This window comes from Myotis nattereri (genome assembly GCF_964212035.1).
Source record: "Myotis nattereri genome assembly, chromosome: 1".
NCBI classification, from domain to species: Eukaryota; Metazoa; Chordata; class Mammalia; order Chiroptera; family Vespertilionidae; genus Myotis; species Myotis nattereri.
Window position 1 is genome coordinate 56,235,195 of NC_138075.1, and position 12,582 is coordinate 56,247,776.

Below are 12,582 nucleotides of genomic sequence, written 5' to 3' on the forward strand. Positions count from 1 at the left end.
TTTCTCTTATAATTTTCATTCTAACATTTTCTTTTTGCTAGCTTACTTTATTGTATATAATACACGTAACATACAAAATATGTGTTAATCCAATGTTTATGTTATGGGTAAGGTTTCTAGTCAACAGTAGGCCATTAGTTGTTGAATTTGGAGAGTGGCCAAAGTTATATGTGGATTTTTGACTGCACAGAGGGTGAGCGCCCCTAACTCACATGTTGTCCAAGGGTCAACTGTAATGTCAAAGTTCATACTAAAAACCAAATGTTGCCGAAACCGGTTTGGCTCAGTGGATAGAGCGTCGGCCTGCGGACTGAGGTCCCAGGTTCGATTCCGGTCAAGGGCATGTACCTGGGTTGCGGGCACATCCCCAGTAGGAGATGTGCAGGAGGCAGCTGATCGATGTTTCTCTCCCATCGATGTTTCTAACTCTCTATCTCTCTCCCTTCCTCTCTGTAAAAAATCAATAAAATATATTTAAAAAAAAAACCCAAATGTTATACTATCATAGATAACTAGGCCCTCTATAAGTCCATTATACCTGTATATACTTCCATTTTCAGTATCTTTATTTTGACATATAACATGTTAATTATAAAATGTCTATATCCTCAATAGACTTCTAAATGTATTGACGATATTGAGTACTCCTTTGCATTACCAGCAACTAGTAGTGTTCTTGGTAATTAAGAAGGATTTTTCCAAGTTTAAATTTTAGCTCCACACTAAATGTGTTTTCTTTAACAATTTAGAAACTTCTTCAAGACACAGTTAAAAGTGGGTTTATAACACTACCTCACTGTGTTAGTGTGAGCATAAATGAAATAATGTATGTAAAGATTTAGAAAGTACTATATGTAGTTATTACAAAATGATGATAAATTAATACTATCATCATGACCTTATACCAGGTAGCAGGTAGCATGTAAATAATGATTGAATTCATGGGTTTTGTGACCCTAACTATCAGCCCAATAATAGTCCCTAATTGTAAAGACTGTGGAAGTTCATAATGAAAATAAATCATGTTAAATACCTGACTCTGTAATACCGTACCCTATCATTCTTGAATTATTTGTGCAGGTAGCATCCTAAATCATGCACATCATAGCCAAGACCTTGAATGGTGGCAATGTGGGAGGGTAAAATTAAAAAGACAGAACAGTTCCTAAGAGAGAAGCTGCATGTCCAATTCTTAATTCTAAGAGGTATAGTAAATTTGAATTCCATATAAGCCAGTGCTGATATCAAGTAACTGATATCTAAGGAAAGAAACATGGTTTGATGCATAATTAGCAAAGCTTGTCAATGATGAGAACACTAAAAATTAGGGACTAAGTCTCAACAGGAAAATGCTGGTAGCAGAAATATTACAAAATAAAAATGTTTAAGTCCTGTGAAACACAGATTCAATAACGTGATGCCTCCTGAAAAATCTAGCAACTGAAAAACTTCAAGATCTAATAAAAGTTTTCAGAAGAGAACAAGTTACAAAATAAATATTTAGACATTGATTGTTTCTCTATATACTAGCAATATATAGTTAGAAAAGATAATGAAACGATTCCTCATTCAAAGGAGTAACAAAAATATAAAACATATAGAAATAAATATATCAATAAATACACAGGAACTACATTCCAAACCTACAAAAATTTACAGAGAGACAGAAAATAAACCTTGAGTAAGTGTAAAAATCCAGAATAGTAGGGATGAGAGGATTCACCATTATAAATATATCAACTCTTCCCAAATTAATTCACAAATTTAAAGCAGCTCCAATATTAATCTCAATGAATGGTTTGGAACCTATGAAAACACTCTAAAATCCATCTGTAAGAATAAATGAGAAAAAAAAGTCAAGAAAAAAAATAAATTGAGGTGCTACAAGAAGTGCAGGAGGAAGAAGTGCAACTCTAAGTGAAAAATCAGAGGCAGGATCAAACCAGCATCACAAAGTAAGTTCAGTGGCAGAGGAAATCAATGAGAAGGGCCATGGGAGGCTGCTGGGGCAACCCCTGCTGGCCTTTGTGGAAGGTATGTCATTCTTGGGTATTTGGAGATGATCTTTAGAGGTTAGAAACAAAGCAAACAGGGCACCAACAGCATTCTCACCCCTCTGAACAAAGGCTCCAAATTCTTCTAGTGCTTCTTGGTCTGTTATCATATACCTTCTAACATGCATTTGTCCCATCATGCACTGTCCATCATGGAGGGGCAGAATCAGGTTGATGCTTCCCAGAGTTGAAGCACCTGCCTCAGGCAGCTTAGACCAGCCATAGGATTCCAGCCCCCCACCTGTCCAAAAGGAGCCACTATCCTCCACCATCTCCATAGCATGTCAACATAGAGATGGGAAAAGGGTGAGGATAAGTACTGTCCTTCTGATTTTTTCAAACATTTCCATTCATGTTTGGCAGTGTGCACAATCAACTTCTTAATGACTGGCTGCATATAACATAATTGGTTAAGAGCACAGAATTGAGCCAGAGAGTGTGAGTTTGGATCCCGACTCTGTCACTTACTTTCTAAATGTGGATAATTACTTAATTTTTCTTTTTTTTTTAAAAAAATATATTTTATTGATTTTTTTACAGAGAGGAAGGGAGAGAGATAGATAGTCAGAAACATCGATGAGAGAGAAACATCGATCAGCTGCCTCCTGCACATCTCCTACTGGGGATGTGCCCGCAACCCAGGTACATGCCCTTGACCAGAATCGAACCCGGGACCCTTCGGTCCACAGGCCGACGCTCTATCCACCGAGCCAAACTGGTTTCGGCAATTTTTCTAGGCCTATCTTGGGTTAACTGGGGACACTATCCTATAAGACTGTTGTGAGGATTATAAGCAAATATACAAAGCCTTTAGAAGTATGTTTATTACATCTACACTAATAAAAGACAAAGATGCTAACTGAGCGTACCTTCACTATGCCCCTAAGCCACGCCCACCAGCCAATCAGAGCAACTATATGCAAATTAACCCAACCAAGATGGCGGCTGGCGGCCGGCAGCCACAGAGCTGGAGCAAGAAGGAGGCTTGGTTGCCCAGGTGATGGAGTGCTGGGAGCTGGTCCATGCTTGCTGTTTCAAGGGACCTGGCATATATGGCATACTGTTCTTAATATGTTTGCTCACCTTCTAGGCACCATGTGTTTTAACCGAGGTCTCTGAGAAAGGTTGTTTCCCCAGGTAGGGATTTTCCCCTGAAGTTAGGGAGGGAATAAAACCTCTTAACTAAGTGCCAGGTGGGTAATTAATCACTTTAACTACGAACAATCATGCTTAAGCTACATAATCTTTACTCCCTGGAATGGAGATAAGAAACGCCCTAACCTTTGAAATAGAGATTGATAGGATTGGAATCAACTGGTATAAATACAGATGTAACAAGACAGCAAGAGAGAGAGAGAGACAGAAATTGGCACAGAACCTACACAGAACGTTCTCTAGAGACAGAAGAACTTCGCTGGAGAGAACATGGCAAAAGATCCTGGACAGAAACTGGCCTCAGAACCTAGAGACAGAACCTAGCGAGAGAACATAGCAAAAGATCCTGGACTGAACCTGACTACAGAAATTGGCAAGAGAACCTGACTAGAACCTGGTGACTGAACCTGGCTGGAGAACCTGGAGAACCTGGCTGGAGAACCTAGCAAGAGACCATGGACACAGAACCTGGCTGGAGATCCTAAACAGAACTTCGCTGGAGATCCAGACCAGAACTTGGCTGGAGATCCTGGCTAGGCTTCTGATCAACTGAACGCTGTCTCCGTGTCCTTCCTTCTTCGCCGACTCCATCTACACCTATGGGGAACCCCTGGACCTGCTGGGGTTGGACCCCAGCAATGGAGGAAGCCAAGCTTCCCGCCAGCCCTGAGCCAGCAGTGGCCTCCGCTCATGGCAACAAAGTTTCAATTATAGAAGACAATTTAAACCCAGATACCTGCTTCCAGCCAGCCTCCACTGGAAGCTTGGGGTTGTGGCCAGCCTGCAAACAGCCATCAGCCCCTCACCCAGGCTGACCATACCCTCATGGGGTGAGGGTCCCTGCTGGGGGGCTTAGCCAGCCTGAAAATGGCCTTCAGCCCCTCACCCAGACTAGCCAGGCACCCCAGCAGGACCCCCCACCCTGAAGGGGCTGTGGCCAGACTGCAAACATCCCACAGCCCCTCACTCAGGATGGCCAGGCACCCCAGTGGGGACCCCCAAACTGAAGGGGCTGTGGCCAGCCTGCAAACAGCCATCAGCCCCTCATCCAGGCTGGCCAGGCACCCCAGCGGGGATCCCCACCCTGAAGGGGCTGTGGCCAGCCTACAAACAGCCATCAACCACTCACCCAGGCTGGCCAGGCACTCCTATATAATAAAAGGGTAATATGCAAATTGACCCTAACAGCAGAACGACTGGGAATGACTGGTCACTATGACACACACTGACCACCATGGGGCAGATGCTCAATGCAGGAGCTCCCCCCTGGTGATCAGTGCGCTCCCACAGGGGTAACTCTGCTCAGCCACAAGCCAGGCTGATGGCTGCCAGTACAGGGTGGTGGTGGGAGCCTCTCCCGCCTCCTCAGCAGCTCTAAGGATGTCTGACTGCAGCTTAGGCCTGCTCCCTGCTGGCAAGTGGACATCCCTCGAGGACTCTCGGGCTGCCAGAGGGATGTCTGACTGCCAGCTTAGGCCCAATCCCCCAGGGACTGGGCCTAAGCCAGCAGGTGGTCATCCCCTGAGGGGTCCCAGACTGCGAGAGGGCACAGGCCAGGCTGAGGGACCCCCTGAGTGCACAAATTTTTGTGCACCGGGCCTCTAGTAGTGTTACATAAGCACTTGCTCTTATTTTAAATAGAACACTTAGTACTAGGTAGACAGAGTTTTTTGTCCCTTCATCCTTAAGTCTATTTGTCAACAATTATTTTTCTACAGAAATGGCAGACTCCTAACTGAAAAATCTTTTTTTTTAAACAGTATCAGAAGAAATAATTCAGAATGCCCTACAAAGACCCAGGAGAAGTCCCATACAAAATGTATCCTACCCATGCAGTCCTAAAGTGGTTCCATTTTCACTGATTGGATACCCTTTATCTAGCACAAAATTATCACTTGACACTTGCAGGTGATACACATCCTCAGAGAAACAACTTTAACCAAATATCAGAGTTCTTTGGTACAACAGCAAAGAAACCACCGATGAGCCCCTGGCTATTTGTGTCAGGGCCAAAGTGCTTCCCAAGAATAGGAGTTAGAGCTCAGCTGTGACTTGCACTCTCTCTGTCATACATGCCATTCAAGATCAAAACATCATATTTGGAAGTCCTACTCCCTGCCATGGCCCCGTGCCCACAGGAGCCGGAAGGAGGTGGAAAAGGGAGGCATTTTAATGAAGCAGAGGAGAAAGGTGGGACAAGGTTGCTGAGATGCCCCAGAGCAGGGAGGTGTGGGAAAAGATGGAGCCATGACAGTATTGCCAATCCAGCATCAAGTTTCTGGAACTTCCAAGGCTGTTTTTCTCCCCAGTCTCAAAGCTAGGTGGATCAATCCCCCAATTTTTTGTTTCATTGGTGCAGAACTAGTTTTTTCTTGTCCTCCCCTGCCCCAACACTGTTAGAAAGAAGAGTAAATTAATCATGAAAAAAAAAACAAACGCAAAAAAACAGAAAATGTTTAAGTCCTTATTTATTACTTGCAATAATTGAGTGGAGTCAATTTATATATGGCATTTTCTCTGTTCTCTATATGCTTAGCAATTAAAGATTTAAAAATAACATGAGGGTATTCATTTTCTTCCTAACCCATGATCCTAACTCCTGTGTTGAATTTAACCTGAAGAGAATCTTTTGGAGAAAAGAAGTAGCATGCACCGGTAAGAGTTACAGTCCAGGAGTGGGCAAACCTGTTTGTAGCTGAGCTCTGATCTAAGCAAGGACAGTATCAACAACAAGAAATTACCTTCTTTCCATTTGGTCTACATTTTAACTAGTTTTGTCCCAATAATAACAACAGTGGTTTGTGAGAAGAATTAAAATATCCATACATTAGCACAGCCTCCCATCCACTTAAAAGCCTTTATTGTTTGAAATGACATCTACAATCACAGTTTGATAGATGCTGCCTAAGAATTCTACCCTCCAGTCACAGTCAGAACAACAAGTCCTCCTGCTGCCCAACTTTTCCTGAGATGGAGGGCCCGCTGTGCCTCACACTGAAGGTCAGTGGCATAGGCCAGAATAGGGACAGGGAGGTGGAGAGGAATGATCCCAGGGAACTGGATCCTAAGAATTAGGTCTGTGAAAAGAGATGATCTGGTTAAGAAAAAAAAGATAAGAAGTAAAAGATGGAGCTTACATCTGCTTCTATGTCTATGCCTAATGCATTTAAAATAAAGGACAATTCAGCCCTAACTGGTTTGGCTCAGTGGATAGAGCGTCAGTCTGCGGACTCAAGGGTCCCGGGTTCGATTCCGGTCAAGGGCATGTACCTTGGTTGTGGGCACATCCCCAGGAGGAGGTGAGCAGGAAGCAGCTGATCATGTGTCTCTCTCATCGATGTTTCTAACTCTCTATCCTTTCCTCTCTCTTCCTCTCTGTAAAAAATCAATAAAATATATTAAAAAAAATAAAGGACAATTCAGTTGATACAAACAGATGTATGTAATATTCTGAATTCCTAGAGTATGATCATTTATATATTTTTCAATAATGTCTTAAAAACAGATGGGTGTGTTTTTCAATATTGGATGTAATTTTAATAAATGAAATTATATTCTTTCGACTTGCTCTTCATTTTAACTAGCTTTGTTCTAAACAATATTGGAAATTATCTCTAGGCTTCTCGCTTCTCAATATCCAAGTTCACCAGAATTGATTATCACAGCTGAAAATTATTTGATTATTTTCTCAGACAGGGCAGTCCCTGGTAGAGATGAAAACTTGGGTCACTAGAGAAAATGAGTTGGAAGAATATGAAACAGAAAGTTGTTTCTATTATAGAAAGCTAATCTATAATCATTCTACTCTCTGCCTAGACCAGGCTCTGCCTAAAGCACCTGCTGTGCAGGCGTCTGTCAGTGAAAACTGAAATAGTCTTAGCGCAGGAAATCCACCTGTGGTGTAACATCCATCAAACTAATTTAAGTCTGTAACTGGCACAGGTGTGGACTTGAGAGAATCTTTGACAATCCCTGTCCACCAGTTGCCAAATGCTCATTACTGGAAAAAAAAAAAAAAAGAAAGAAACATGATCACAAATGTTATAATAAGGATTTAACAAAGGGGGTAAGAATGAGGGTAAATTCAGAGTTGAATATTTTTGTTTACTACAGAAGATGATTTTTTCATAAATAGAGCTTTGCAAAAATGCAGAGAGGAAGAGAGAGTACGTTTGTGTTTTATAAGTTAATGAGCTTCCCATATCAACTGTTTTCAAGTATAGGTTAGAAACACATCCGTCATATTTGATGAACTAGAGGATTTCCATGGACTCTCTAAACCTCAAGATGCCATAAAAAATTAAATTGATTTATTGCTCCCTCCCAAAAGCGTAGCATATGCAAAAACAAATAATACACCTCCAGAAGTTAGAATTAACATAATACTTAACTCAGAGAAAATCAGACTTTAAATCTGTTCCACTGTCCAGAGTAACATTTATATAACTAGTGCTTAAAATGGAAACATTAAGAAAAATGCATCAGAGGAGGTGAATGACACTTGTCTGAATCAGGTAAGTTCAATTTTTGTTGCTAGGAGACGAGTAAATAGTGCTTGCAGCAATGGAAAAGCACGGAGGTAGAAAATGAGTAACTCCTGTGGTGCGTTATGAAGTCAATGGTCATGTTTCAAATCTACAACAAGTAAGACAATTTCCATGGCAACATACTACTGAATTTCAACAAATTTATGATTCCTTTTTCACCACCATGCTCTCCCTCTTAAAAACTCTGATTTTAGGGAGTTTACAAAACAACAGCTGAGAAGAGATGTACATTCTTCCTTTGTTAGAGGAGTATCACACCCATCTAATCTCCAGGCCCTTTGACTAACATTTTATTTTGAGGGAATCAGCAGCCTTGATTTTATCATTTTGCTGTTAAAGTTTTAGCTATGCCATGAAACCCTTAAGGAGATAGGAAGCATGGTTTCTGAGAATATTAGAAATAGATCTCTTCAAAAATATTTTTGGATGCTCTGTACAATCTGCATACATTTCTCCAAGAATGTCATCTCATTTGGGATGACAAAAAGGAAAGGCTAAACAACTCCAGAGCTCTCCAATAAGTTTCACTTTTTCAAATTTACTTTTTTTAAGCATATTTAATAGTGCAGACAGAAAAATGCATTGCACAAAATAGAGTTAAAAATGTATCATAGTGTTAAAGCCTGTGTAACCCCTCTCCCCATACACACAGGTTAGGAAATAAAATATTGCTAGTACCCTTCAAACTCTTCTTGTGCCTCATTCAAATTACTATCTCCTCCCACTCCCCCAAAGGTAACTACAATTCAGACTTCTATGCTTATCACTTCCTTGCTTTCCTTTCTAGTTTTACTTCATAAGCTGTAGTAAAGACCTGTGATTTAGATCGGTTTTTGAACTTATGTAAATTGAATCATACAGTTAAGCATTCTTTTGAGATTGGCTTTATATCCCTCAAAATTATGTTTGTAAGAGTCATTCAAATTGTCTATGTAGATGCTCTTCATTGATTTTTATTACCAAAGAACAAGCTTTCTCAAACTTGGTACTATTGACATTTTTAAGCCAGATAATTCTTTGTTAATTAAGGTTGTTCTTTGCATTGTAGGGTATTCAGCAGAGTCTCTGGCTTCTACCCATTAGATGCCAGTGATATCTGCCCTAGTCTGTTATAACAACCAAAACTGTCTTCATGAACAGTATGGAGTTTCCTCAAAAAACTAAAAATGGAACTCCCATTTGGCCCAGTGATCCCACTTCTAGGAATATATCCCAAGAAACTAGAAACTCCAATCAGAAAGGATATATGCACCCCTATGTTCATAGCAGCACAATTTACAATAGCTAAGATTTGGAAACAGCCTAAGTGCCCATCAGCAGATGAGTGGATTAAAAAACTGTGGTACATCTACACAATGAAAGGCTATGCTGCAGTAAAAAAGAAGTAATTCTTCCCATTTGCAACAGCATGGATGGAGCTGGAGAGCATTATGAAGCCAATCAGAGAAAGATAAATATCACATGCTCTCACCCATTTATGGAATATAATGAACAACACAAACTGATGAACAAAAACAGATCCAGAGACAGAGAAGCATTGATCAGACCATCAAACCTCAGAGGGAAGGCAGGGGAGGGTGAGAGTAAGGGGGAGAGATCAACCAAAGGACTTGTATGCATGCATATAAGCATAACCAATGGACACAGACACCCAGGAGGGTGAGGGCATGAGTGGGGGAGGGGCGAGTGGGGAGATAAGGACACATATGCAATACTTTAATCAAGAAAAGAAAAAAATACACACAAAAAAAAACAAAAAAAAACAATGTCTTCAGACATTGACAAATAACCTCTAGAATTCCAAATCACATCCTGTTGAGAACCACTGCTGTAGAGTATCTCACTGTATGACTATACCATAATTCCACTATTAGAGAACATTAGATTGTTTGCAGACTTAAGGTTATTACAAATAATATTTCTCTGAATATTCTTATTCATGTCTGTGTCTTATTAATGGTCTTAAGCATATCTAGGACCAGAATCACAAGGCCATAGTGTATTGGTCTCTTTAACCTTGATGGAGAAAGCCAAACTTTTTCTGAAGTGGTTGAACCTATTGATACTCTTATCAACAGTCCATGAACATTCCCACTCCTCTATACCATCACATTTGCCATTGGTGATCATTTCATTTTAATTTTCCTAGTGGCATGCAAATGTATTTAATTTGCAGTTTTAATTAGTATATCACTGATTACTAATGGAAATGAGTGCTTTTATTTATAACTTTATTGGTGAATTGACTCATTTTTGTGCAGTGCCTATTCATAGCTCTTGGACATTTTTCTATTGAGTTGTTTGATTTGTAGAATTCATCATGTATTATGAATGCAAGCTCTTTTTCAATTACATGTTGTTTAGTCTTTGAGTATTGCCATACAGAATACCACAGACTGGATGTATTAAACAATAGAAATATATTTTCTTATAGTTCTGGAGGCTGTAAGTTCAAGATCAAAGTGCTGGCAGGGTTGCTGTCTGGTGAGACCTCTCTTCCTGATTTTCAGACATATGCCTTACATGGTCTTTATGTGTGGGTATCCCTAGTGTCTCCTTTTTCCTGTAAGGACACCAGGCCTATTGAATGAGGGCCCACCTTTATGACCTTTTTAAACTTTAATTCTTATCTAAAGGCTCTATCTTTGAATATAGTCACATTGGGGATTAGGGCTTCAACATACGGAATAGGGGTGGGGTTGGAGGTACAATTCATTCCATAATGTATGAGTATCAAACATTTCCTGTAATTTTGTGGCTTTTTTCATCCTCCTAATGCTATTTTGATGAATAGAATGTCTTCAATTTAATGGCATTCATCCATCAGTCTTTTCTTTATAATTAGTGCTTCATTGTATTTTTAAAAATATGTTCATAACCAAAAGATGTAAAGATAATTTTCTGTATTAACTTTCAGAACTTTACTATTTTGTCTTTTACAAATAATAAAATTGATTTGTGTGTGTAATATGAGGATGAAACTAAGGTTTATTTTTCCCATATAGATACCCTATTTAACCAGCAGCATTTTTTTTTCTAATATCACCCTTTCCCCACTGCTCTGTAGGCCCTATTCTGTTGTTAATCAAGTGTCTATAATATATTGGTCAATTTCTGGATTTTCACACACACACCCATTGTTCTATATTTTTTTTTTAAATATATTTTATTGAGTTTTTACAGGGAGGAAGAGAGAGAGATAGAGAGTTAGAAACATCGATGAGAGAGAAACATCGACCAGCTGCCTCCTGCACACTCCCCACCGGGGGTGCGCCCGCAACCAAGGTACATGCCCTTGACCGGAATCGAACCTGGGACCTTTCAGTCCGCAGGCCGACGCTCTATCCACTGAGCCAAACCGGTTTCGGCCCCATTGTTCTATATTGTTTATCCTAGGATCAATACCACTCTGACTTTATTACTATAACTTTATCATACGTCTTAATACTCAGAAAGCAAATCACACTTTGTTCTACATCATGAATGTCTTGGAATTTTTTATTAGAGGTACAAACTAGTGTTTGAAGGTGAAATTATCTGATGCCTGGTAATTATAATATATAGGCAAAATGGTAGGGGGATAAATAAAATAAAATTGGTAAATTGGTAAAAATGTTTGAATCTAAGAATTAGGTACCTGGGGGGGGGGTCATTATATAATTTTCTACTTTTGTAAATCTTTGAAAGCTTTTATAATAAAAAAAATTACAATAAAAATCTATCATATATATCTCCAAAATAATATATTAAATATTCTTTGACATTGCATTTCAAAAGAACTCATTAACTAAAAACCATTGCCTTGTACACTTTAAGTAGGTAAATGGTGCATTGTGTTTTATATTTTTTACATATACAACTATATCACCTGTGAAAGATAACATAATATTTTTATTTATTTTTGTATATATTTTATTTTGTTTCTTGCCTTAGTTCATTGCCCAGGATCTCCAGAACAATGTCGAATTGGAGCAGTGATAACAGGCATCCTTGTCCTGTTCTTGTTCTAGGAAAATTTTCAACATTTCACCCCTACATATAAAATGATACTCCCTGTGTCATTTTATAGATACCCTTGAGATTGAGAACGTTCATTTTGTATGAGTTTGCTGGAGGTTAATAAAAATGGATGTTGATATTTATATAATACTTTTTAAATGTTATCTAATGAGAGGATTATTTATTTTTTCTCCTTTTTTTCTGGCAATTTTGAATTCCATGACTTGCTTTTAAAGTCTTCTCAAATGTGTATTCTTAGAAGAACTTCAACTTATTTATGAGAGCTTGTTTGGAGGTTCTAGCAGGGGAGCGCAGCTACTCGTATACCCCTGACCAAACACTAGTCCTTTCATCTGAGGGGAAGGTCGTCCTCTTCAACTGAGCACTCAGCTTTGGGAGGGATGCACATGGATCTGTGAGGGAGGAGGGGGACACCTGCCTAGCCAGCCAGATCAGCCGAATCAACCCTGGTGATCAATGGGGTGACAGATGTCGCAGCCAGATCGCCCTTACAGTGTGTCCTTATTAGATATATTAGGTTTGGTTTGCTAATATGTATTTAGAATACTTGTGTTTATATTTATGAATGCTATTATTCTGTAATTTTTTTTCTCTCATAATGCCCTTGTTGGGTTTTCGTATCAAAGGTGTACTTTTCTTATAAAATTAGTTGGATTATATCCTCTTTTTCAGACTGCAAAGATTGTAAAAATTGGCATCATTTGTTCTTTGAAAATTAGGTATAATTTTTCAGTGTGCCATCTGGGTTTGCAGTTATCCATGTAAAAACATTTAAAATTAAATATTTAATTGGATGGACCTAGAGA

General features: G+C 39.4%; 1 protein-coding gene across 1 annotated transcript in view; it reads right to left on the reverse strand.

The window, feature by feature from the left end:
* Window positions 1-12,582, reverse strand: part of UNC13C (unc-13 homolog C) — a 709,455-nt gene that overhangs the window by 450,567 nt on the left and 246,306 nt on the right. The gene's annotated exons all lie outside the window — the stretch shown is intronic.